Source organism: Pan paniscus, chromosome Y, assembly GCF_029289425.2.
Source record: "Pan paniscus chromosome Y, NHGRI_mPanPan1-v2.0_pri, whole genome shotgun sequence".
In the NCBI taxonomy this organism is placed as follows: Eukaryota; Metazoa; Chordata; class Mammalia; order Primates; family Hominidae; genus Pan; species Pan paniscus.
In genome coordinates, this window is record NC_073273.2 from 43,802,589 (window position 1) to 43,828,751 (window position 26,163).

At 42.7% G+C, this 26,163-nt stretch overlaps 1 protein-coding gene across 1 annotated transcript in view; it reads left to right on the forward strand.

The window, feature by feature from the left end:
- AMELY (amelogenin Y-linked) overlaps window positions 1-26,163 on the forward strand; it is a 208,773-nt gene that overhangs the window by 11,230 nt on the left and 171,380 nt on the right. The window lies entirely within an intron of this gene.

Here is a 26,163-nt window from a genome sequence, read left to right on the forward strand (position 1 = left end):
GGCCATCTGGCTCAATGGTTAGTTAATGGAGGTAGGGTAAACAGACTTAACTGTGGAAACCTCTATTGACCCTAATATTTACCCTATGACCTAATGCTCTAAGGTAAGAAATGGCCACCTTCAGCCTGTTCAATTATTACAAGCTATGTAACCTTTCAGCCTTCCAAAAAGGTCGTGACTATTCTCTATAACCTTCCCTAGTATTTCCCTTTAATATTTCTGCCACCATCCTGAGTGATTTCCCTAATATTTCCCTTTAATATTTCTGCCACCATCCTGAGAGAATCCCAACACCTGGGTTCAAGCGATTCTCCTGCCTCAGGCTCCCAAGTAGCTGGGATAACAGGTGAACACCATCATGCCCAGCTAATTTTTTGTATTTTAGTAGAGATGGGGTTTCAGCTTATTGGTCAGGCTGATCTTGAACTCCTGACCAGGTGATCTGCCCGCCTTGGCCTCCCAAATTGCTGAGATTACAGGTGTGAGCCACCGTGCCAAGTGGAATCAAGCTGATTTTTTTTTCCTTTTTTTGGAGACGGAGTTTCATTCTTGTTGCCCAGGCTGGAGTGCAATGGCACAATCTCAGCTCACGGCAGCCTCCACCTCCTGAGTTGAAGCAATTCTCCTGCCTCCACCTCCCGAGTAGCTGGGATTACAGGCATGAGCCACCACGCCCAGCTAATTTTGTATTTTTTTTTTTTAGTAGAGACCGGCTTTCTCTATGTTGGTCAGGCTGGTCTCGAACTCCAGACCTCAGGTGATCCGCCCGCCTAAGCCTCCCAAAGTGCTGGGATTACAGACGTAAGCCACTGCACCTGGCCCATGCTGATTTTACATTAGGTGGACTCAGTACCCAGCTGCAAAAGCTGCGGCAGTGGCCACACGGTTCTACTTCTGGCCCTGGTTCCGCCTCCCACATGCCTACCGCCATCGCAATGCATTCTGGGCCACTGTTTCAGTCGCTCAAGCCTCACTGGACAGGAAGCTCTCTTCCTGTTGCTTGGATGGTCCTTTAATGCCATATTTTAAAAGGCAAAAATTATGCAGATATTCCATTGTGAACAAAATACCAAAATATTAAATAAAGCTTACTGTATTTGATGATGATGATGGATTCTAAAAAGCAGAAATGGCCAGTGCCTCAGGCCCAGCCACCCATTCAGACAAGGTGAAGGTCATTGGAAAGACTTGCCCAAATCAAATGTACCCTGAGAGGAGCAGAAACTAGTCAGCAAAGGAAGAACTGAGTGGATAGGAAAAGTACTAGATCAAAAGGGGCAGCAGATTTTGTTCTGGCAAGGCTTTTATAGTTTCAAAACATATTCAAACATTCTGTCACTGATTGTCATAGTAACGTATGAGGTGGTTGGGGAAATATCATGATCATTTTACAAAGGAGAAAAGTTGATTTTTGGGTTAGTGGCTGCGTTAGCTTCCTGTCACTGCTGTAATAAATTACCACAAACTTAGTGGTTTAAACAGTTCACATGTATTATCTGATAGTTCTGGAGGTCAAAAATCCTGAAAGAGTGTCACTGGGGATGATGGTTAATTCTACGTGTCAACTTGGCTGGACCTCAGGATGTTCACATAACTGCTTAAACATTTTTTCTGGATGTCTCTTTCAGGGTGTTTCCAGATGAGATTTAGCATTTGAATCGCTGAACTGGGCAAAGTAGATCATTCTCCCTGGTGTTGTGGGCACCCTCCAACCCACTGAGGGCCGGAGCAGAGCACATAGAGAGAGGATAGCTGTATTTGCCCTTCTTCTGACTGACAGCTTGAGCTGGGACATTGAAGTGTCCTCTGGGCTCGAGGTGCTCAGGCCTTCAGACCTAAATTGGAGTCTACACTATTGGCTCTCTATCTCTCAGGCTTTTGAACTATTCCACTAGCCTTGCAGCTTGCAGACAGCAGATCATAGGCTTCTCAGCCTCCATAATCTCATGAGCCAATACCTTAAAACTGAATGCCTTTATATGTATCATATGGGTTCTGTTTTTCTGAAAAGAAAAACACATTGGGTAATATCAAGATGTCAGCAAAACTGTGCTCCATGGCCAGGTGCCATGGCTCATGCCTGCAATCCCAGCACTTTGGGAGGCTGAGGCAGGAGGATCACCTGAGTGATCATGTGGTCAACGTAGAGAGACTGCATTGCTTAAAAAATGAAAAATATGGCTGGGCACGGTGGCTCATGCCTATAATCCCAGCACTTTGGGAGGCCGAGGTGGGCAGATCACCTGAGGTTGGGAGCTCAAGACCAGTCTGACCAACATGGAGAAACCCTGTCTCTACTAAAAATACAAAAATTAGCTGGGCTTGGTGGTGCATGCCTATAATCCCAGCTACTCAGGAGGCTGAGGTGGGAGAATCGCTTGAACCCAGGAAGTGGAGGTTGTAGTGAGCCAAGATCATGCCACTGCACTGCAGCCTTGGTAACAGAGTGAGACTCTGTCTCACAAAGAAAAAAGAAACAAATGAAAAAATATTAGCCACGCATGGTGGCATGTGCCTGTACTCCCAGCTACTTGGATGGCTGAGGTGAAAGAGGATTGCTTGAGCCCCAAGAGTGAACGCTGCTGTGAGTTATGATCATGACATTGCGCTCCTGCCTGAGTAACACAGGGAGACCCTGTCTCTAAAAAAAAAAAAAAAAAAAAAAAAAAAAACCGACCAAAAAAAAAAAGGCCAGTGTGGTGGCTCATGCTTGTAATCCCAGAACTTTGGGAAGCTGAGGCAGGGGAGTCACTTGAGGTGCGGAGTTTGATGGCCATCAAGGACACTTGAGAGGCTGTGTTCTTACTGAGAAGCCTTGCAGCTCTGCACACAGGTGGGTCACTAGAAGTAGGTCACCATTTCCACTGTTGAGAGTAATCTGACTGAAGCTAATGCATTATTTAGTTGATTTATAGAAATAGGCAGCCTATAGGGTATGTTTTGAGGCACACACTTTAGTCCCTGGGAGCCCCAAAGAGCTAAGTGTTCCATAAACAAATGTGACAGGTGTCCTGTGTCAGGCCTAGCAGGAGACCATCATTCTTCTGTGCATCATGTTGCTCTCTTCTTTCCCTCTGTGGAAGGAGTGAGACTGCCTTAGGGGCTTTGGTCTATATCTGTGGACTCTCAGTGACTATCTGGCCCAGATCATACACTTGACCCAACAAGGAAATTCTGTCCCCATTACTGAATTTCCAACTTTTGTCAGATAGACAACCTTTTCTCAGTTTCCAAGACTTTAGCCTTGAAACTTTCTGTGACTACTTCTTCTCTGCACCAACACCCAACAAATCCCCACAAGCTTCCCATCCAGCCCCTTTTGCCTTTGCCACCCATATTCATCTACCCTTTTCTTCCAGCCCCACTGCCCCTGCTTGAGACCTCTTTCCCCACAACTGGACTCTTCCAGCATTCTTTGAATCATCTCTGCCTTTACCCAGCTTTAACTGTAATGTGTCCTTTTTCTCTTGGGTTGCTCTGGCATCTATAATGACTTCCTGCTCCTCCCCACCTACTTCAATCCTCCCACCTCAGGCTCCTGAGTAGCTGGAACTACAGGCATGTGCCACAATGCCCTGCTAATTTTTAAATTTTTTGTAGAGATGTGGTTCTCACTATGTTGCTCAGGCTGATCTTGAACTCCTGGGCTCAAGCAATCCTCCCACCTTGGCCTCTTGAAGTGCTGAGATGAAAGCTGTGAGCTACCATGCCCAGACCACTTTGTATGTCTTTGTCTAACACTGAAGGATGGAATTAGAAAACACCAAGAAGAAAACATGAATAATCTTATATTAAGCACTTGAAATACTACATCTTTCTGCCAAAGCTGGTTGAAAAAGAATAGAGTAACATGCAGCAGAAATAACTCATGGAAGACAAAGGTATGGTGGGGTGGGGAAGAAAAGGAAGAGTGCAAAACAGAATATTCCAGCTGGTGGGTCTAGTTAATGGTTCTTTTCAACTTTTAGTCACTCATTTCATATTCAGTTGCAGTGTCTATTGCACCAGCCTTGGGCTAGTTTGCATTTTGGTCTGTAATACCAATGCAGAAATAATCAGTGTGTCTTACCTGTTTCCAGATGACACAATTCTATATACAGAAAACACCATCATCTCAGCCTAATAACTCTGTAAACTGACCAACAACTTCAGCAAAGTCTCAGGATACAAAATCAATGTGCAAAAATCACAAGCATTCCTATACACCAATGACAGACAAACAGCCAAATCATGAGTGAACTCCCATTCACAGTGGCTACAAAGAGAATAAAATACCTAGGAATGCAACTTAGAAGGAATCTGAAGGACCTCTTCAAGGAGAACTACAAACCACTGCTCAATGAAATAAAACAGGATACAAACAAATGGAAGAACATTCCATGCTCATGGGTAGGAAGAATCAATATCGTGAAAATGGCCATACTGCCCAAGGTAATTTATAGATTCAATGCCATCCCCATCAAGCTACCAATGACTTTCTTCACAGAATTGGAAAAAACTACTTTAAAGTTCATATGGAACCAAAAAAGAGGCTGCGTTGCCAAGACAATCCTAAGCCAAAAGAACCAAGCTGGAAGCATCATGCTACCTGACTTCAAACTATGCTACAAGGCTAGAGTAACCAAAACAGCATGGTACTGGTACCAAAACAGAGATATAGACCAATGGAACAGAACAGAGCCCTCAGGGGCTTTAAATTCATCACAAAGTGATAGGTGTGAGGGTGCTGCTGGACAGAAACACAGGGACTTTATGGTGCTATCTCTCGAGTGAATTCCTGGGAGCTAGGGACATTGCTTGCCACAGTACCTTATCAGTTATTTGGACTCTTTAATATGCTGAGAGTCAGCTTACACAAGTTAACTCCTTGAGGAAGGGGGTGGGTAAGGAGTCCTTGATGTCTTGCAAATGAAGGAGCTAAATGGAGTCCATCAGGTTTTCTCAGCTAAGGGAGAGTCTATTCATATTAAAACAAGATTATATAGCTAATGGAGAGTCTATTCATGTTAAAAACAAGATTAGATATTACATTCCTCACTTGTGTTTTTGCAGAATCAAATTGTTGATTCCTCAGTTATAACAAGAGAGTCATATTGGGTTTTAAGATACATAAGCTTGACAGAAGCTATGCACTGTTTTACAAAATTAAGAAACCAGTTTAATATATACAGCTTGAAGATTAAGCCTAACAGCAGGAGGAGAAGGGGTCCGGCTACCTGTGACTATAGTAGTTAGCCATGGATTCCAGTTAAACATGCTTTGATACCAAGGGATGTTATTTTCTCGCTTTTGTTGGTGTCTATCTAGATTTTCTCGAATATTTTGAAGAGTATCTTTTATGACTCCAGACTGATTGGCAGAGAAGCAACAACTCTCTCCTAGGGCTGTGCATAAACCTTCTTGGGAGAGGAAGAACTACTTCAGCCAGAGACTCTATTTGGGTATGCAGTATATCTATGGCTGAATGGAGGTTGCTTAAATCAGCATCTACCTGTTGAGACAGAGACATTAGTCTAGTTTCTCCTTGAACTAGGGCAGCCGTGCTGATGGCTGCTGATCCAGCTATGCTAAGGCTGGCCAGGAGGGGAGCTAGGAGCAGGGCGGCTTAGTGAAACCTGGGATGCAGTTCAGTGGGAGTGATGAGGAGTTGTCCTTCTGGTCCACTGTACACAATACCTGAGGAAGTACAGGAATTAACATGCACAGGAGATGTCCTAGTTCAGTTCCATTGATGCAGCGAGTGAAACTTGAAGTGCAGGCTAACTAGGTATTGTTAGGCGCCCGATAAGAGACTGAAGTACTTAAGGAAGTAAGCAGGGACTGATTACAAGTAGCCTGAAAGGGAGAACCAGATAAGTTATATCCAGTGCTAATTAGACAAGAAGCATTCCTAGACATGACACATCTCCTAGCATGAGGGCATGGGGTCATGCATGACAAGATAGTGGAACACTTTTAAGCATGGCTTCTACTCCTAAGCCCACATAATAAGGAGGCTTGTCCTTCAGGCATAGCCAACAATCTTGAGCTAGTTTAGGCTGGGTGAGATTAAGGAGGTGAAGTACACCCCCTAGTATGGACATCAGGCTGGGTTGGAGATGTCGTTGCAGCTGGGGTTTAGGAACTAGGAATGGTGGCGGAAGAGTTAAATCACTTTTGTCTGGGTGTTTTTAGAACATAGGGTTGCCTAGATCAGTTAAAGGCTTAATTGGCTTAGGAGGCCTCCATGAGATTAAGATTTCTTTTGGATGGTGAACATAGTTCCAACATCAAATCCCAGGATATAAAGCCTTAATCCTCATGACATGCCATAGTACCATTGAGCTGAATTAGGGTTGTGAACGATTATAATAAGAGGATTACAATTTTTTGTAGTACACAGTCTAGGACAGGAAGCACAAGCTGTGGAAAGAGTTGAAGATCAGGTTAATCCCCCAGGATAAGTGGCTAAAGTTACCCATGTCTAGTCAGGGCAGAAAAACTGGTAAGTATCTCGACAACTAGAGTCAGGGTGATTTCCAGGACAGAGGTAAAAGTCAACATTTTGGGGTCCTTTTTCTGCACCTTTGGAGCTCCCACATCCAGTCTGGCTCCTGGAGTGTCTAAATCCTGCTGCAAGGTTGAAGTTTCCTGCTCCTATGACCAGCCGGTTGCATTGGTCTTTGTGGGTATGGGTAGGTTCTGGGAACAAAGCACATAAATCAACTGCAAAAGAAACTTCCTTGGAGGTTCCTGCCTTCCACGTAGGGTTTGCAAATACACGTCTTGTGAAAGAAGTGAGGCGAAAGGAACAGGAAGGCGCAGAGGACATAATAGGTGGAAACAGACAAGAGAGGTAAATAAAAAGAATTAATCTAATGGCTTCACTTGACTTAGACACAATTTTAGGGGCTTGGCCTAGGCTTGGGAACTTATGTTTCCTGCTGTGCTTTGCTGGCTTTTTTGATACGGGAGTGATGAATCCAAGCTGGAATCCACCTTCAGACCCATAGGTGTGATGAGGACGACAGTATGAGGTCTTTTCCAAGCAGGAGTGTATCCTTCTTTCTGGAACTTTGTAACAAACACCAGGTCACCCAGCTGGAATGAGTGGCAGGGCCCCATCTTGTCAGGACCTGGATTGGAATGAGCTTCCCAGACAAGTGGCTGGATGATATCTCACATCTTTTTTGGAGAGACTGTAGGTACTGTAATAAATTAGCTTGTGAGATTTCTGCTAAATGAGTGTCCCTTAGCTTAGGCAAGATAGGCGGTGCCTTCCCATACATGATTTCAAAAGGTAAAAACCCAGCCTGGTAAGGAGTGCATCTTAGAAGGTCTAAAGGAAGGAGTCTTACCTAATTCTCACTGGTCTCTAAGATTAATTTTGTAAGAGTACTTTTTAGGGTGTCATTCATGCGTTCTACCTGTCCAGAGCTCTGGGGTCAATAGGCACAATAGAGCTTCTATTGAATGTTTGATGCTTTACTGACTGACTGAGCTATGGACAAGGTGAAGGTCAGTTTATTATTGGAACTTATGGCAGCAGGCAGCCTATATCGAGGGATGATTTCATTGAGTAAATACCTAACTATTGTGGTGGCAGTCTCATTTTTGGTAGCAAATGCCTCAGTCTATCTGAACAAAGTGTCTACTAGTACCAGAAGGTATTTGTACCTAGCCTGGTGTGGTTTTATCTCTCTAAAGTCAATTTCCTACCTTTCTCCTGGTGAGTTTCCTCAGAGGCTGCGGCCTGAGCTGGGTTTAGGGCTTTGCCTGAGTGCACACCATACACCAGAGAGCTGCTTGATCTGCTACGTTCTGAAAGTGAGGGATCTTGAAACAGCTCCTTAGGAGCTGGGCTAGTTTTGCTCCTCCTAAATGGGTGGTAGAATGCAGATGAATGATTAAAGTTTCCCCGCGAGCTTGGGGTATGAAGATTCTGGAGTCAGGAAGTATCCACCAACCTTTCTGATTTTTATTGGCCTGGAGATCTGAAGCCAGTTTTATTTCTTCTGCTGCGTATAGGGGATCAGTAAGTCAGGCTGTGGAAAAGATATGGCAGGCAATAAGGTTAGAGGCATGACTGGAAGTCATGCTGCCTCACATGCTGCAGAATCTGCTGTCTGGTTACCACGGGCAATGGCGGTGTCTTCTCTTTGATGTCCTTTGCAGTGAATTACAGCCACCTGCTGACAGAGCCATACAACTTTAAGAAGGGCTAGAATTTCTTCTTTGTTTTTGGTAGTCTTTCCTGCTGAGGTGAGTAGCCTATGCTCTTGATAGAATGCACAGTAACGAATGCATATCTACTGTTAGTGTAAATGTTAATACAGTTGTCATTACTTCATCAGAGAGCCTGTGTGAGGGCAACCGACTCAGCTCTCTGAGCTGAGGTGCCAGCTGGTAGAGCTTGGGTTTCCAGACTATCTCTCTGTAGTAACGGCTGAACAAGCCTTTCGTACTCCCTGTTCGAGGAAGCAGCTACCATTTATAAACATGCTGGCATCTGCCTTCTTTAGGGGCACTTCTTGGAGATCAGGTCAGCCAGTTTCCCTAGTTTCTAACAGTTCCTGGCAGTCATGGACAGGTGTAGTGAAGTTTGGATCAGGGAGGAAAGCAGCTGGATTTAAACACCTTATGGGAGAGAAAGTCAAAAGAGGCTGATCTAACAGTAAACTCTGATACTGCTGTAGCAGGAGAAGCTACAGACGAAACCTCTCAGACACGGAGTTGTAGAAGGAAGGGCTTTATTCAGCTGGGAGCATCAGCAAGCTACTGTCTTAAAATTTGAGCTCTTCAAGTGCACAATTTCTGTCCCTTCTAAGGGCTCACAACACTAAAGATTTCACATGAAAGGGTCGTGATTCATTGAGCAATCTGGGGGATACATGATGGGGCTGCATGCACTCATGATCAGAGTGAAACAGAACACAGCAGGGAGTTTAACAATGTTCTTTTATACAATGTCTGGAATCTACGGATAACATTGAGTTCTAAGTCATGAGTTGATTTTTAATGACTAGGTTTAGGCCAGGCAGGCCCAGGCCTGGTTTTGGGTCTGGTGCCTGGCACCAGGCTGCCTGCCTTTGATTTCATTTCCTTGCTTTTTTCTTAAAACAGGTACTAGTATAAAGCAATATAAAACAATATGAGAGGGTCTCTCTCTTCCCTCACTGCAGGATGCAAGCATTCAACATCCTGGAGGTGTTCTAAAATGCTCCTGGTGACTCTTCAGGCCCCTGGACAACTTCAGTCATCTTAGACAAGTTTATGGGTTTCCGAGCGGCTCTCTTGATGCCTGCAAGGAGATACCAGTGAAAATTGTCTAAAGCTCTCTTCTCACATGAGGAGTTTGGGTCGCAATTAGGCCACGTAGAAGGAAAGACCTCCTCAAGGAAGTCTCTGGTTTCCTCTTCCAGCCTATTGGCTGATGTGAGGAAGTCCATTTAGCTCCATTTTATTATTAAGAACCTAGCACCACCAGTGACAAGTCAGCCAGGCACACTGATTTTGCTTAACTTTCTTCTAAAAGTTCAGGTGAAAACAAAAGTTCCCTAAGCAGACATTAATAGCTGCAAAAATACATACAATATCTTGCTATGAATTAAATAGACTCTAATGAGGCTTCTGAAGATATTAAATGTTTTAAACAGAACAGTAGTTAAAAATTGAGAATTTATGTAAATAATCTGGGATTTTTTTCCTTCAAAGTTATTTTGGGGCTGAAAATTGCAAGTGGAGGAAGATAACTAAGTGATACTTAAACCAGTCTTTCTCTTGATCTTGTTTCATGGTCTTCACCTAAAGCTCTAGGGAAACAGTGAGTGCTCCAGGTTGTTGAGATGAAAGGTCTAAACAGACGACTGAGAATTGGTGAGTGAATGTGGGCCAACTTGTGAAGGAGCAAAATTTCCCATGCTGCTGGCTTTTTAACTATTTCTTATCTCATTTCTCCCAACCCCAAGGTATATGGAACAGGCTTGGCAGGTTGGGCAGGGGTCTTCGTGATCCTTGTCCTTTTGTGGGATTCTGGCCTCTTAATTGTGGGTAGGTCCTATGTTTTGCTTCTAACCAGGAGAATATGGCAGAGGAGATGGGATGCCACTCCCATGATAAGGTTCCCAGAGACATGCTCTTGAAGAAGCAAACATCTATGTAGCAAGGAAAAAAAGGCAGCCCCAGGAACCCCCCAGCCAGCAGCTAGCAAGAAACCAGTGCCCTGAGTCCTGCAGCCAACAGGAAATGAACTCTTCCACAACAGAGGAAATGCTCTTTTTTTTTTTTTTTTTTTGAAATCAGGGTATTGCTCTGTCACCCAGGCCAGTGTGCAGTGGTGCTATTACAGTTCACTGCAGCCTCAATCTCCTGTGCTCAGGGCATGTTCCCACCTCAGTGTACTGTGTAGCTGGGACTATAGGCATGTACCACCATTCCCAAATCACTGTGACTCTTTCATTTGGCCAAACGATAACTCCAAAAAACAATTTTTTTTTTTTTTTTCTGAGACAGAGTCTCACTCTGTCACCCAGGCTGGAGTACAGTGGCATGATCTTGGCTCACTGCAACCTCCACCTCCCAGGTTCAAGTAATTCTCCTGCCTCAGCCTCCTGAGTAGCTGAGATTACAGGTTTGTGCCACCACACCCAGCTGGTTTTTGTATTTTTAGTAGAAACAGGGTTTCACCATGTTGATCAGGTTGGTCTGGAACTTCTGACCTCCTGAACTGCTTGGCTTGGCCTCCCAAAGTTCTGGGATTACAGGCCTGAGCCACTGCACCCAGCCCAAAAATTTTTTAAGCAGAAAAACCTTTACTCTGATAGTGGACTTAACTTTCCAAACAATGATACCCAAAGAAAATAGCATGAGGCCAACCGAATCTCTCTCTCTTCTCTCCTCCCCTTTTTTCCTGCCATTTACCCAAAGGGATAAACACCTTTTATTATGTTTTAGTATTACATAAAAATCTTTTTCAAAAGAGAAAACTAAATTTCATGTTTTCATTAGTGCATCTTTGATGTTAAAGTTAGTTTTTTTTTAAGTTTTTTTTTAATAGAATTTTATTTTATTTTTATTTTTGAGACAGAATCTTGCTGTGTCACCCAGGCTGGAGTGCAGAGGTGCAATCTCAGTTCACTGCAACCTCTACCTCCTGGGTTCAAGCGATTCTCTTGCCTCAGCCTCCTGAGTAGCTGGAGTTATAGGTGCCCACCACCAAGCCCAGCTAATTTTTGCATTTTTAGTAGAGACAGGTTTCACTATGTTGGCCATGCTGGTGTCAAACCTCTAACACCATGATCCCTCCACCTCAGCCTCCCAAAGTGCTGGGATTACAGATCGGATCCATTGTGCCATGCCTATTTTTTTTTTTTTGTTTGTTTCTATAAATATAATTTTTTTTTTTTTTTTTTTTTTTTGAGACAGAGCCTCACTCTGTTACCCAGAGTGGAGTGCAGGGGCACTACCTCAGCTCACTGCAACCTTCACCTCCTGGGTTCAGATGATTCTCCTGCCCCAGCCTTTGGTGTAGCTGGGACTATAGGTGCACACCACCACAGCCAGCTAATTTTTGTATTTTGTAGAGACAGGTTTTCACCATGTTACCCAGGCTGGTCTTGAACCCCTGACCTCAGGTGTTCCACCCACCTCAGTCTCCCAAAGTGCTAGGATTACAGGCATGAGCCACTGCACTTGGCCTTAAAATAAAATTTTATATTTCCGTCGAGTTTTAATTAGTTTGACCATAAGGTAAAATTTTCATAAACTTTTTAGAACCCTTTACAATTTTCCATCAAACAGCAGATCAATTTCCTAAGAAAACTCTGTTATTCAGACACATGGGTCCAGATTCTGGCCCCGTATCAGTATGATTTTAATGCTTCAACCTACAGAAAAAAAGCTAAATAATTTCTTTCAAATCTTAGTGAACTTGTTTATACCCACAGAATTTTGTTTATAGGCCAACCTCTCACAAACCCCTTTTCATCTTGCTTAAACTTTGCTTTGTTCTGTTACTCTTTTAGGTTAGGACAATCTTTAAAACCCTCTGAAATACACAAAATTACTTTCCCTTTAACAAAAGCCAAATTTCCATGCCTTCTTATAATCCTTTACCAAAAAGCATGTTCAGACCTTGTATGTAAAACTGTTTCTCCAGTAGTCTCAATTACATAGTACAATGTTAACACCTAGCAACATTTTTTGTTTGTTTGTTTTGAGATAGAATCTTGCTCCATACCCCAGGCTGGAGTGCAGTTACCTGATCTCAGCTCACTGAAACATCCACCTCCCAGGTTCAAGGGCTTCTCTTGCCTCAGCCTCCCGAGTAGCTGGGATGACAGGCGCCCGCCATCACGCCCGGCTAATTTTTTGTATTTTTAGTAACGACGGGGTTTCCCCATGTTAGCCAGGATGGTCTTGATCTCCTGACCTCATGATCCACCCACCTCAGCCTCCCAAAGTGCTGGGTAACAGGATTGAGCTACCGCACCCGTTCTTATGGATGAATCTTGAAGATATTACACTAAGTGAAAGAAGCCAGGCACAAAAAGAAAAATACTATATGGTTTCACTTACAAGAGGTACCCAGAGGAGCTGTTACCAGTGGAAGTTATCGGAGTTACTGGTGGTGAATCTGTATGGGTCTGCAGCAATCTCAATTCTTGCCTCCTCAGAAGAAAGAATTTGATTGAGAGGCATAAGGCAGAAAAAAGAGGTCAAGGTAAGTTTCAGAGCAGGAGTGGAAGTTTATTTAAAAGGCTGTAGGATAGGGAAGGGAAGAAAGAAAAGTACAGTTGGAAAACACCCCAGCTTGTACTGAGGTCAAGTGCAGTATTTAACTTTGATCCTAGAACTTTATAGCCTGCCCCCTTTCCCATGATTCTTCCCTTAGGAAGGGATGCCTGCATGTACACTGCACCCTTCAGCATACACAGTGTCTTTAGGAAATTGTATGCATATCCATCTGAGGCTTTCTTTCCTTTTCTGGTGGAGTGCCACTGGAAAGTCATACTCTGCCATTTTGTCTCTCAAAGCACAACTCTGAGAAGTTGCTTCTCCCTGGCATCTGCATTCAATTAACACTTTAGTGCAACAGGTGTGGACCTCCAGAAAATGGCCTCTCCCTGGCACTGGCTGCCAACTCATCACTTTTAGAGATGCAAAGTGATAATTGCTGAACAATCATCTGTCACTTTTAGTGGGTAGGGGCCCTGCTCATGGCTGGCTGTCTACTGTAACAGAGTCAAATCTACGGAGACAAAAAGCAAAACAGTGGTTGCCAGGAGCTTGGAGAGATGAGAATGGAGAGCTATTGTTGAGTGGGTACAGATTTTGAATTTAGGTATTTAGGTAGATGAAATCTTCTGGAGGTAGATGGTGATGATTGTTACATAATAATATGAGTATATATGTTGCTACTGAATGGCACCCTTAAAAGTTTAAAAATGGTAAATGTTATGGAATGTATGTTTTACCATAAGTTTTTTTGTTTTCTTTTCTTTTTTTTTTTTTTTGCAGAGACAAAGTCTCACTCTGTGGCCCAGACTGAATTGCATCGAACCTCACTCTAATCTTAATTCCTGGGCTCAAGTGATCTTCTTTCCTCAGCCTCCTGAGTAGCTGGGATGACAGGTACATGCTACCATGTCCAGCTAATTGTTTTTAATTTTGAATTTTGTAGAGATCCAGACTTGTTCTGTTGCCCAGACTTGTCTTGAACTCCTGGCCTCAAACAGTCCTCCATCGGCCTCATACAGTGATGGGATTATAGGTGTGAGCCACTGCATGGGGCCACAGCTTATTTTTCTTTTCTTTTCTTTTTTTTTTTTTTTTTTTTTTTGAGATGGAGTCTCACTCTGTCTCCCCAGGCTGGAGTACAATGGCACTATTTTGGCTCACTGCAACCTCCGCATCCCAGATTTAAGCGACTCTTCTGCCTCAGCCTCCCCAATAGCTGGGACTACAGGGATGTGCCACCACTCCCAGCTGATTTTTGTATTTTTAGTGGAGATGGGGTTTCACCATCTTGGCCAGGTTTATCTCAAACTCCTGACCTCAAGTGATCCACCCATCCTGGCCTTCCCAAATGCTGGGATTATAGGCATGAGCCAGTGTACCCAGCCAATTTTCTAAGTGTTAAGACTAAGAAAGTCAGGGAAACACTGAGGGAATGTTCCAGATGGAAAGATACTAGGAAGACATGATCACAATGACAGCATGTGGTTCTGTAGCTATAAAAGATGCTTTAGGAACAATTGATGAAACTGGAACAGAGCCTGAGGGTTATACTGTAGTTATCTTTCAGAGTCAAGAGCTCCATTCTGGTGGTGGTAATGTGGTCATTATGTAGGACAATGCTCTTGTTTGTGGGAAATATACTCTCAAGTATTTGCAGCAGAAGGAGTCAGCAAATTCATCTCAAAAGTTTCAGAAATAAGTTCTTATTTGGATGATAAATAGGATTTCACTTTTTAACTCTCACCATCTACTCCCACCTTAGCTTAATTCCCAAAGTGAGAAGAGTTGGATTAACATATATACTCCATGGTGTTGGCCCACTCACCTCAATCCTTCTCTTCCACTTCCCTGCACCCTGAATAGGGCAAAATGAATTCTTTGAAACAGCAACCCAAAAAGGTGCAGCATAAGGAGAAAAGCTGGGCAAGGGATTCTGATGAGTCATGTGTGACAGTGTGTGTGAACAAAAGGTGACATCTCACCAGTTCTTTTTATAAATAAATCTTTAATTTGGGGATGCCGTGTCCAAAGGAAAGAATGAAGATGTTTAAATGCCTGTTTGTGGACATCTATTTCTCCATTCCTGGACAGTTGTTGTTACCAGTAAAAGCTGACACTGGCAAAACTTGTTGGCATTCCATTTGAGTTTTAGTCAGCCCGTGGTGCATCCCTGCTTCCTAGGAACCAGATTTATACAGGAAACAGAAACCTGTATTTATTCGTATATGAGAAGACAGAAATGTTGGCTCAAGTATCAATGAATACCTTGACTTTTGCTGTCTAATAAGGCCATTCCTTCCTTACTTCTTCCCCTGCCCTCCTTTGGTTGTGCTTCATTTAAGAATCATGAGAATTATAACCCTACTTCCAGGTTCTTGATTGTGAGATGGTAGATTTGACATAGTGCCTCTTCCCAGCATAGGGCCATCAGTTTTCCATCAAAACCAGATCGATGGCTGAAAACTGGACACAGTATTTTCCCCACCCAACTCTGCCCCCTTCCATCTTGTTTATTTAAATGGCTCCCTCCTCTCACTCATCATCCTGCCTGAAACCTTTCCATCACTTTTTAACAAATTCATTAAAGTCTACCTACATACAGAAAATCACACCTATGATAAGTCGACAGTTCCCCCAGTCTCACAAACTGAATACTTCCCGGGAAATAGCACCAGCTGAAGAGACAGAACACTGCCAGCACCCTACACACCCTTTTGCTTCTTTTGAGTTGATGTCCTCCTTTGCAGTTTATTTGGGAGCCCTCATGCCTCCTGGGCCCTCTTCTCTTTTGTCCCTCAGTCCCACAAATGCCTCTCCCCACAATGCCTCTCATTGTCAGCTTCAGGCTAGAACACAACTCTATCATGTCTGTCCCTTGTTCAAAAACTCTCTCTTGTTGTCCAGAATTATGATGTAAAAAAGCCCTAAATTTATTAACCTAGACTCCAAGGTCTGCTGGGACTTGACTTCATCCTGTATTTACAGCTTTACTTCCCACATGTTTCCTCAAACACCTTATGACAGAGTCAAATGGAAAGATACAGTGACTGAGTAATATGAATAATAATAACAATAAAAATAGCTGAATGGTTTTAAATGTTCAACAATGCACGAACCAGGCTCTTGGTTAAGATGTAATCTATTTTTTTCCTCATAGCAACTTCAGGAGATAGGTGATATTGTTAACCCCACTTCAATGGAAGCTGAGTGACTTCCTCGAGGTCACACATCCTCTGAGTTGTAGAACTGCCATCAGGACTCAAAGGGTCTGAGCTTTGAGCTTGCTCTATGTACAAGTGTCAAGGTTTCCCGTCTGGGATTGTGATCATGCCATTCCATTGTTCACGGTATATAAGATAAATCTTGTTTGTTCACATCTGACCCACTGTGTGGGATGCAGCTCACAAGTGTCCTATCCAGTGAGCTCTTTGTTTCTTTCCATTGAAAATAGTCTCTGAGGGCTGGGCATGGTGGCTCATGCCTGTAATCCCAGCACTTTGAGAGGCCGAGGCAGGCAGATCATGAGGTTAGATCAAGACCATCCTGGCTAATATAAACAAACTCTGTCTCTGCTAAAAAGAAAAATACAAAAAATTAGCCACGTGTGGTGGCAGGCACCTATAGTCCCAGCTACTTGGGAGGCTGAGGCAGGAGAATGGTGTGAACCCAGGAGGCAGAGCTTGCAGTGAGCTGAGATCGCACCACTGCACTCCAGTCTGGGCAATAGAGCAAGGACTCCATCTCAAAAAAAAATTTTTTTTTTTTTTTTTTTTTACTTAAGGGGATTGGGTGTAGTGGCTCATGCCTATAATCCCAACACTTTGGGAGACTAGGGTTGGGGGGCAGATCTACTGAGGTCAGGACTTCAAGACCAGCCTTGCCAACATGGCAAAACCCTGTCTCTACTAAAAATACAGAAAAAATTAGCAGGGTATGGTGGCTGGTGCCTGTAATCCCAGCTACTCTGGAGGCTGAGGCAAGAGGATCATTGAGCTTGGGAGACAAAGATTGCAGTGAGTCAAGATCATGCCACTACACTCCAGCCTGGGGAAGAAAGCAAGATTCCATCTCCAAAAAAAAGAAAAAAAAATTTACGTAACTTACATAAACTTGAAAAAGCATTTCACTAGTCATTTTTTTCCTGATAAAGTATTTAAGCACTTTTATTTTTCTTTAAGCCAATTAATTAGAGCTCTTTTTTATATTTTTGGTAGTGAAACATTGTATACACAACACGAATACATAGATATATTAGCCATGATGATAGAAGTTCATTTTATAGATTTATAAAGACTGCTCTTTTTTTTCCCTCTATCTTAAGACTTTCAGATTCTTGATAACCTGTTTCACAACCCTAGGCAGTTGTCAGCAAAACAGCCTTAAATTTGAATATTAAAGTAAACCACTCAGGTGAAAATCAGACAGCAAAATTTATATCATGAGGTACAGAGAAAAAAACTCTGGTGGTGCTAAAAGCAGATGCTTTTACAGTGCACTTAAAAATTTTTTTTTTATCTTGAGATGGAATCTTGCTCTGTTGCTCAGGCTGGAGCACAATGGTGTGATCTCAGCTCACTGTAACCTCTGCCTCCCAGGTTCAAGCAATTCTCCTGCCTCGACCTCCTGAGTAGCTGGGACTGCAAGTGCATGCCACCACACCCAGCTAATTTTTGTATTTGTGGTAGAGATGTGGATTCACCATGTTGGCCAGGATGGTCTTGATCGCTTGACCTTGTGATCTGCCCATGTCAGCCTCCCAAAGTGCTGGGATTACAGGCGTGAGCCACTGCACCTGGCCATAATTTTTTTTTTAAACAGAGACATTTCTGAGTGTCTAAACTATATCATTCCTTAAACACCCGAGTAGCTTCTGTTGTAATAAATATGTTAGTCAAAATATCAGGTGAAAACTGAATTTAGTCAACCGAGAAGAAACAAAAAAATTTTTACTCCAAAAAAGACAAGGTCTTGCTGGGCACAGTGGCTCACTGAAGTGAGGTTCAAAGTAGTACTCCAGGGACCCCAGAAACACCAGGTGCTCAGGGAAGCTGCCTGTGCAGCCAGTTTTGTTCAGTGCTCTCTTAACTATAACTGGAGGTTGTGAGTTTTCTCTCTGATTCTGAGCCTCACTAACTTGTGTTCTGAGTTTTTGAAGTTTATTTGAGGAATACTTAGACTGAACTGGGTTTAAGATCACATTGGATTAGATAATTACATTGGATTCATTTAGAAGTCTCAGACCTCAGGAAGATACTCGGTTTTTCATAATGGGAACATCTCAATCCAAATAGTTTGGGACTCAACCTTCTGGGACCTAACCTAGTTTTATGCATAAAAATTTATGGGTCCCCAATTGTGTGTGTTTTTTGGTAAAGTTAACTTCAGTAGAGAATACTTAGAATTAAAATGGCCACAATGGGGAAGTTTCAGTTTTGGTAAAATTGCTTATTTGCAAGGTGTGTTAGAAAAAAAAGGATCAAAAATCCCACAAAAACATTGGGATGTGTTTAATATACCTGTTCCCTTTAAAAGAGGCAAAGGCAGAGGAAAACAAGAGAAGGAGGAAGTGACTTGTGGAATCTAAGAAAGGTAAAAATGCCTTCAAATAAGGAAGAGGAACAGGCTATGACCTGGTGCTTGCTTGGACAACTATAACCATGCCAGGGTAGATATTTAAATTGTGGGAGCTAAAAATTCAAAGTACATTGATTTCTTTATTATGGCTAGCAGATATTTAAGAATGCTAGCACAGGTCTTTGGATAAATTTTTCTTCTAAGAGAAGTTACTATTTGTTTCTAATCAGACAGGGAGGAAATTCTTTGAAGAGGAACCTCTACTTTACTTTTTATAATATTCCCCCTCTTTTTATCTCATAATTCTTCTTCAAACTTGTTTCATACGTTTTGACTTATTGCTTTGTTTGTCCTTCTAAAAGAAGTAACTTTTTTTTAATAGGGTGGAGGTGAATTAGGAGTTAACTCTGTAAGAGTGGCAGAGACAAAGTTTTTGTATAAAAATTCAAAGGCAAGGAACAATATAACTACCTACAAGAATAAGTACACCAATAACAAGAGTGAATGAAGTAAGAACTGAAGGTAAAATGTCTTTTTATCCACTGAACCAATGATTTATTATTTTAGAAAAAGGGCTATTTATTTTAGAATTTTTGGTAAGTTATTGGATAGAGCTGTTAATCCTTGTAGCGCGTTTGTTATAGTTCTGTCAGGGGCAGTATTATTAAGAACAAATATTGAGTTTTAATTGTGAGACAAACATTCACTTTTTCTACTAATATTATATTTAAAGCTATTTTATTTTTCTAGGCCATCTGGCTGGTAGGTCCCATTTGCTTACCTATCCGTTTGATGGCATCTCCAGTGTAATTTATGAATTGTTGCTGATTGTAATAGATGTAGTTTATTTAGTCTTTTTTTTATAGTTAACTACTAGAACAAAGTGGATTTAAATTCTGCAGCTATTTGATTTTGTGCTTTAAACTTATCTGGCACTTCTAACAGGACCTTAACAGCATTTATGTAAACCTGAGGATTAAAGGACTCATAAGGAGTTTCCCTGGGCCTGTGGTGTTTTTTTGTTTGTTTGTTTGTTTGTTTGTTTTACCTTTTTAGACTGATGAAATGCCAGGGTAAAGGGGATAGCCAATTGGATTAGAGCACAAGTACTACTGCAGTTATTTGTCAGAGTGTGCAGTAAAGATCCTCCACAGTACCACTATACATTTGCTTGGGGATGGCTAAGCATGGACTGGTGGGCAAGCTCTTGGAAGGGCTTGTGCTTCTTGTATTCTTTTATGCTTTCAAGGAATACCAAATTTTCCTCCTCCCATGTGAGGCACAAAGCAAAATTGGCATTTAGAGGTGGAAGCTGGATTGCCCTCAGGGACTGACCCACAGGGTGTTGAATTTCAGGAAACAGCAGAGAGAGCTCAGTATGATGGATTATTTCAAGCAGTGGGATTTTGAAAAAGAGCCACCGTACAGTCCATATTTGGTTGATGAGAAGACCATCTGAGTGGAAAGGGGACAATCTGGGCCTCTGGCCTACCGTGTATACAAGCACAATAATTGCTTTTATTTAAAGTGCGAATGGAATATTTAATCCATTTCAGCCAGGCATTTGCATCCTGATATTTTGTCTTGATGGTTAAGGTCTGTCTTGATTTTTTATTTTTACAATAAACATCCTAGTTTTATTAGATGTAGGAGTAACCGGTGTGGAATTTAGAACTGAGGCTACTGAAGAAGGGGAAGATGGGAGAAAAATGGGTATTTAAAAAATATCTAGGGACTCTTTTCCATTTATGTTAATTCCCATACAACAGAATTGACTAAGGGGAGGTCTAGAGTTAGTTAAGGTGGAGGTGGTGATAGAGAGAAGGACAGGGTTACATTGATAAGGTCGACAGTTAGAAGGGGTAGTCCTTTTAGTGAAATAGATGAGGGGCTTTAGATTTGTACAAACCTTTTTCATGGAAGTCTAACTTTGCTTCTGGGTAGTTTATGGGATGTGGTCCCATTCACTACAAGGTTGCCAGGCTGTACGAGCAGGAAATCAGCATCTTGGCTGCAGGTCATTACAACAAGTGCTTGGGGTAACTGTGTCAATTAGAGGGCTGGAACATAAGTATTTGTGTGAAAAGCCTAGCTGTTGTTCATCTTTTACATTTCCACAAGGTATGACAGAGCAAACATTAAAGGCAATGATCTGAGGTGACTCAGACTTAATTACATTAACAACCAAGGAGCTAGTAACAGAATAAAGAAAGGAAAGGAAGCAATATAGAAGGTATATGAAAATTAAGCTTTCTTTAACTTAGTAGGGCTTGATCCTAGTACAGTAACCCATGATTCTGAGAGGAAGATTTTTTTTGACTTGAGTATGGTGAGTCCATTCTTTCTCGGCTGTGTGGATGGCAGTCTCAGTGGTTAACAGCATAAAATAGGGTCTGTCCCAGCCTGGCTCAAGTTTGTTCTTCCTATCTTTTGATGAGGACATGGTTTTCAGGTTGATGCTGGTATACTGGAAATTCTAGGGGTGGTACATGTGCTAAAAGACTTTTAGTTCTCAGAGAAGAGAAAGTGGAAAATAAATTAGATATATAATTTTTGCTGCATATCCTGGGGCTTGAGGCCCCATGGTGACACCTCCCGCTCCATTCCTGCTCAGTGCCACCCAGGGGACACTGCACCCCTGTGCCCTCTTAAGGTCTTGGCCTTCTTGCGGCCTTCACCACCCCTACGCACTGTGGCCTTGAGGATGAAGGGCCTTGTGACTTACCTGGCTACCTTTGGGCCTTAAGAAAGCTAAACACCATTTTATATTTGACAATGTTTTTTGTATGATTTTCCACCAGATAAATTAAATTTTACCTTTAATATACTATTAATGTTAAACTTAATTTTAATAAAATGTTGTTATTAAATAAAAATAAAGAGATTATTTATCCAATTTTAATGTCTGACTATAAGGTAAGATTTTTATAGACTCTTAAACCCTTTATAATTTTTGTCAAAGGGAAAGTTAGTGCTTTAAGAAAAATCTATTGTGCTTTTATTTTAATGTCCAGTTTACAAAAAAACTGGTTGATACCCCTTTAACTTTAGCCAATATGTTTACACACAGAATGTTTTTTACAACTAACATTTTAAAACTGCTTAAACCTTCAAAATAAAATTTTTAAACTTTTTAATGTAGGTAAAAATCCATATTCTTGTGCCTCCTTATAATCCTGTTATTAAAAGTACATTATATTTTTCTTACATACCTTGTACATAAACTTTTTTTAAATAGTTTTACATTCAGGAGGACTAATTACTTTTAAATTATACAGCATTTCTTGCATAAGTTCCCTTTTATAACTTTTCTTATGACTTTCACAGACAGTCTTCAACATGTCTTAACTTTCTGCCTCCCTTTTACACTATTTCGTTTTGTAGTTTCACCCTGTGCGTCTTTCTTTGATTTCCATATCTGCCAGTTTCTCTCTTACTTACTCTTTCTATTTCCCTCTGTGTGGCTCCTCCAGTGCTGCCACCTGTGACTCCTTTTTTTTTTTTTCTCGATTTCCCTTCTTACTTTTTTTCTTTCTTCCTACACTTAAACTTTTTCAGACTTGGTGAGATTTGCATGGCTGCAGTCCTGGCCCCGTTCTGTCACCAGCCCAGAGGCTTAGCAGATGCCTGCCGTAAGTTGCAATTATGCCTTTTCACCTCACTGGCTCTCCTCCCAGCGCGAGTTCCCACCCTCTTTTTCACATAGAGCCGGGCTAGAGAGAGAGGCCTAATTTTTGGTGTGCCTGGCTGTCTGGCATCGTGCTTGCTGTCTTTCTCCTTCCCCTAGGTGAGCAACTGGCAGGACTAGAGCTTAGCCTTTTTCTTTCCCCAATAAGAGGGGAAAGGGGAGTTTTGAATATATATATATATATATATATATATATTCGAATATATATATATATATTTTCCTTTCTTTTTTACTGCCAGAGATTTGTGTGTGGTTTGACCCTCCCCAGTGGAGATTTCTCATCTCTTTTTGAGGTTCAACACCCCCTCAGTGGGGATTTCTCAAGTCTTTTTGAGGTTCAATGCCCCCCCCACCCCACCCCATGGGGATTTCTCACCTTTTTTTTGACCTCCAAGACACCCAGCTAAGGAATATTTCACTCCCGCCCTGTGGCTTTCTTTCCCTAGTCCCAACTAAAGAATGCTTTACTGCCACTGAAGTTTCTCTTCCCTTGGTATGTCCTAACCAAGGAATGCTTTACCCCCCAACCCCATGGCTTTTTCCTTTGTCCCAACCACCAAGGAAATACTTTATCTTACTGTCTCTCCCACTGTTTTTTCCTTTGTCTGTGCACAGAGTTTCCTGGTTCACATGATACATGACGATCCTTTACTCCAGGTCACTGGCCAGTTTTTTGTTTTTTTGTTTCCTGCATTGCTGAGAGTCTGGGTTTATTCGTCACACCAGGTGGGTCTTGAGTCCTTATCCCTGAGGTACTGCAATGAGACACAGGAGCATGCTTCCTCATGAGAGAGGACTGGAGACCACCCCTGGAGGAGAATGTATCCCCATATGTGTCACCAAAATTGATTGAAATGCTTGTTCCCCAGTGCCATAAAGAAATAACACTTGCACATAAATTTATTTAGTAAGGCCATTTTTATACTTTCTGTAGAAAGGGTACACTTACCAGCAGTTTTGCCATGAGAGTACACCAAACAAAGAAGAAAGGGTCATTTATAACCTGAGGCATCCACGCTACTGCTGTGTCTGGTTTCCATTGGCTGGAATGTGACCTCACATTCTGTATTTGTCCTGACTGGCCAGCAACTTAGACCTTTTTGAAAGAGGCAAAGGCAGAGGAGAATAAAGGAAGGAGGAAGTATCTTGTGGAATGCTGAGAAAGGTAAAAACACTTTTAAATAAGAAAAAGGAACTGTAAATAAGAAAGATGACCTAACGCTTGCTTGGACCAGTATAAGCATACCAGGGCAGATATTTAGGCTAAATTGTGGGAGCTAAGAACATAAAGTACATTGATTTCTTTATTAGGGCTAGCAGATATTTAAGAATGTTAGCACAGGTCTTTGAATAAACTTTGCATCTAAGAGAAGTTACTATTTATTCCTAATTAGATGGGAAGCAAAGTCTTTGAACAGGAAACTCTCTTTTTTTTTTTTTTTTGAGACGGAGTCTCGCTGTCGCCCAGGTTGGAGTGCAGTGGCGTGATCTCGGCTCACTGCAGGCTCCGCCTCCCCGGTTCACGCCATTCTCCTGCCTCAGCCTTTTGAGTAGCTGGGACTACAGGTGCCCGCCACCTCGCCCGGCTAATTTTTTGTATTTTTAGTAGAGATGGGGTTTCACCGTGTTAGCCAGGATGGTCTCGATCTCCTGACTTCGTGATCCGCCCACCTCGGCCTCCCAAAGTGCTGGGATTACAGGCGTGAGCCACCGCACCCAGCCAAAACTCTCCTTTTTACAGATCTATTATTTCATTGGTATGCAAGGTCTCTAAAAGGCTATGTGAATAAAAAATTTCCCCTTAAAAGATTCTTGGCAAAAAGCAAACAGAAAGCTTAAGCAACCAATTAAGAATGTGACAAAAGAAAACTATAATTTGACTGAACTAGAAACAATTATTCCTTCTATTAATTTGTCTCTATATAGTGAGTCCACTAATCTTTTTGCTACATTTCCCTTTCATCCTGAAGGTGATGAAAAAAAGTAATTAGACAGACAGATGCCTTACAAAGTGAGACCTTTTGATCAGACAGGCCTGCCTGCTGAAACTACTTTTACTCCATGATCTAAAGCTTAGCTTATAACCATCATGAAGGACTTCCCTGATCCAAGAGAAAATTCTCAAAAATTTATTGAGGAATTCTGAATTCTCATAGAAGCTCTTGAATGAAGACTTTCTGACCTTTACCAATTTATTCACATGATATTGGGGTCTGGTGAAGCTCAGGATGAAGAAGAAATGGATGTTAGCAGCAAAATGAGACAAACCTGAGGAGAATATTAAAGACCCCTCAAACATCTCATTACAAAAGTAGCTAGAAAAATTGCTAAAATTCTTTTAAATTCTTTTCTTTTATAAAAAAAGATTGGCCCATTATACAATCTCTCTCTTTATTTCTTTCTCTCTCTCTCTTTTTCTTTTTCTTTTGAGATAGATTCTTGCTCTGTCACCAGGCTGGAGTGCAGTGATGCGGTCTCAGCTCACTGCAACCTCTGGCTCCTAGGTTCAAGCGATTCCCCTGCCTCAGCCTCCCGAGTAGCTGGGATTACAGGCACCCACTACCACACGCAGTTAATTTTTGTATTTTTAGTAGACACGGGGTTTCACTATGTTGGCCAGGATGGTCTTGATATCCTGACCTCATGATCCACCCGCCTCAGCCTCCCAAAGTGCTGGGATTATAGGTGTGAGCCACCTTGCCCAGACTTTCTCTCTCTCTCTTTTTTTTTTTTTTTTTTTTGAGATGGAGTCTTACTCTGTTACCCTGGCTGGAGTGCAGTGGCACAATCTTGACCTGCCTCCTGGGTTCAAGCAATTGTCCTGTCTCAGCCTCTGGAGTAGGGGGACTACGGTGTGTGCCAACATGCCCAGCTAATTTTTGTATTTTTTTTTTTAGCAGAGACAGGGTTTTATCATGTTGGCCAGGCTGGTCTCAAACCCTTGGCCTCAAGTGATCCACCTGCTTCAGCCTCCCAAAATGCTGGGATTACAGGTGTGAGGCACTGCATCTGGCCTGATTATACAATCTTGTGAGCAACAACAACAAAAAATGAACCAGTTTCAGATAACAGAACTTGCTAGAACCACTGACGCATTCTGGGCTCAAAGTACAGCAAGGAGTATTTCTTGCACGAACTCAACTGGCAGTAACTGCTCTTTTTATAGACGGCATCCTGAAGTTAAGAGTTAAATTTAAAAACATAAATTAGCATGGTAAGTTATAAGTATTGAGAGGTGACAGTGTGCTGGCAGCCCTCGCTCACTCTCAGTACCTCTTTGGCCTTGGTGCCCACTCTGACTGGCACTTGAGGAGCTCTTCAGCCTGCCGCTGCACTGTAGGAGCCCTTCTCTGTGCTGGCCGGTGCCGGAGCTGGCTCCCTCTGCTTGCAGGAAGGTGTGGAGGGAGAGTCGCCGGTGGACACCAGGGCTGTGCATGTTCCAGGTAGGCGCCAGCTCGGCACGCCCCATACTCTGAGCGACCGGCCGGCACCACTGGCCCCAGGCAGTGAGGGGCTTAGCACCAGGGCCAGCAGCTGTGGAGGGTGTGCCAGGTCCCCCAGCAGTGCCAGCCCAATGGCGCTGTGCTCGAATTCTCACTGGGTCTCAGCTGCCTCCCTGCAGGGCATGGCTCAGGACCTGCAGCCTGCCATGCCTGTGCCCCCTGCCCTGCCACAGGCTCCTGCACTTCCCGAGCCTCCCCAATGAGTGCCACCCCCTGTTACATGGTGCCCGGTCCCATCGATTGCCCATGGACTGAGGAGTGCAGGCACACTGAGCGGGACTGGCAAGCAGCTCTGCCTGTGGCCTGGTGCAGGATCCACTAGGTGAAGCCAGCTGGGCTCCTGAGTGTAGTGGGGACTTGGAGAACTTTTATGTCTACCTAAGGGATTGTAAATAAACCAATCAGCACTCTGTCTCTAGCTCAAGGTTTGTAAATGCACCAATCAGCACCCTGTCAAAATGGACCAATCAGCTCTCTGTAAAGTGGACCAATCAGCAGGAAGTGGGTGGGGTCAGATAAGAGAATAAAAGCAGGCTGCCTGAGCCAATGACAACTCTCTCACATCCACTTCCACACTGTGGAAGCTTTGTTCTTTGGCTCTTTGCAATAAATCTTGCTGCTGCTCACTCTTTGGGTCTGCACTGACTTTATGAGCTGTGACACTCACCACGAAAGTCTGCA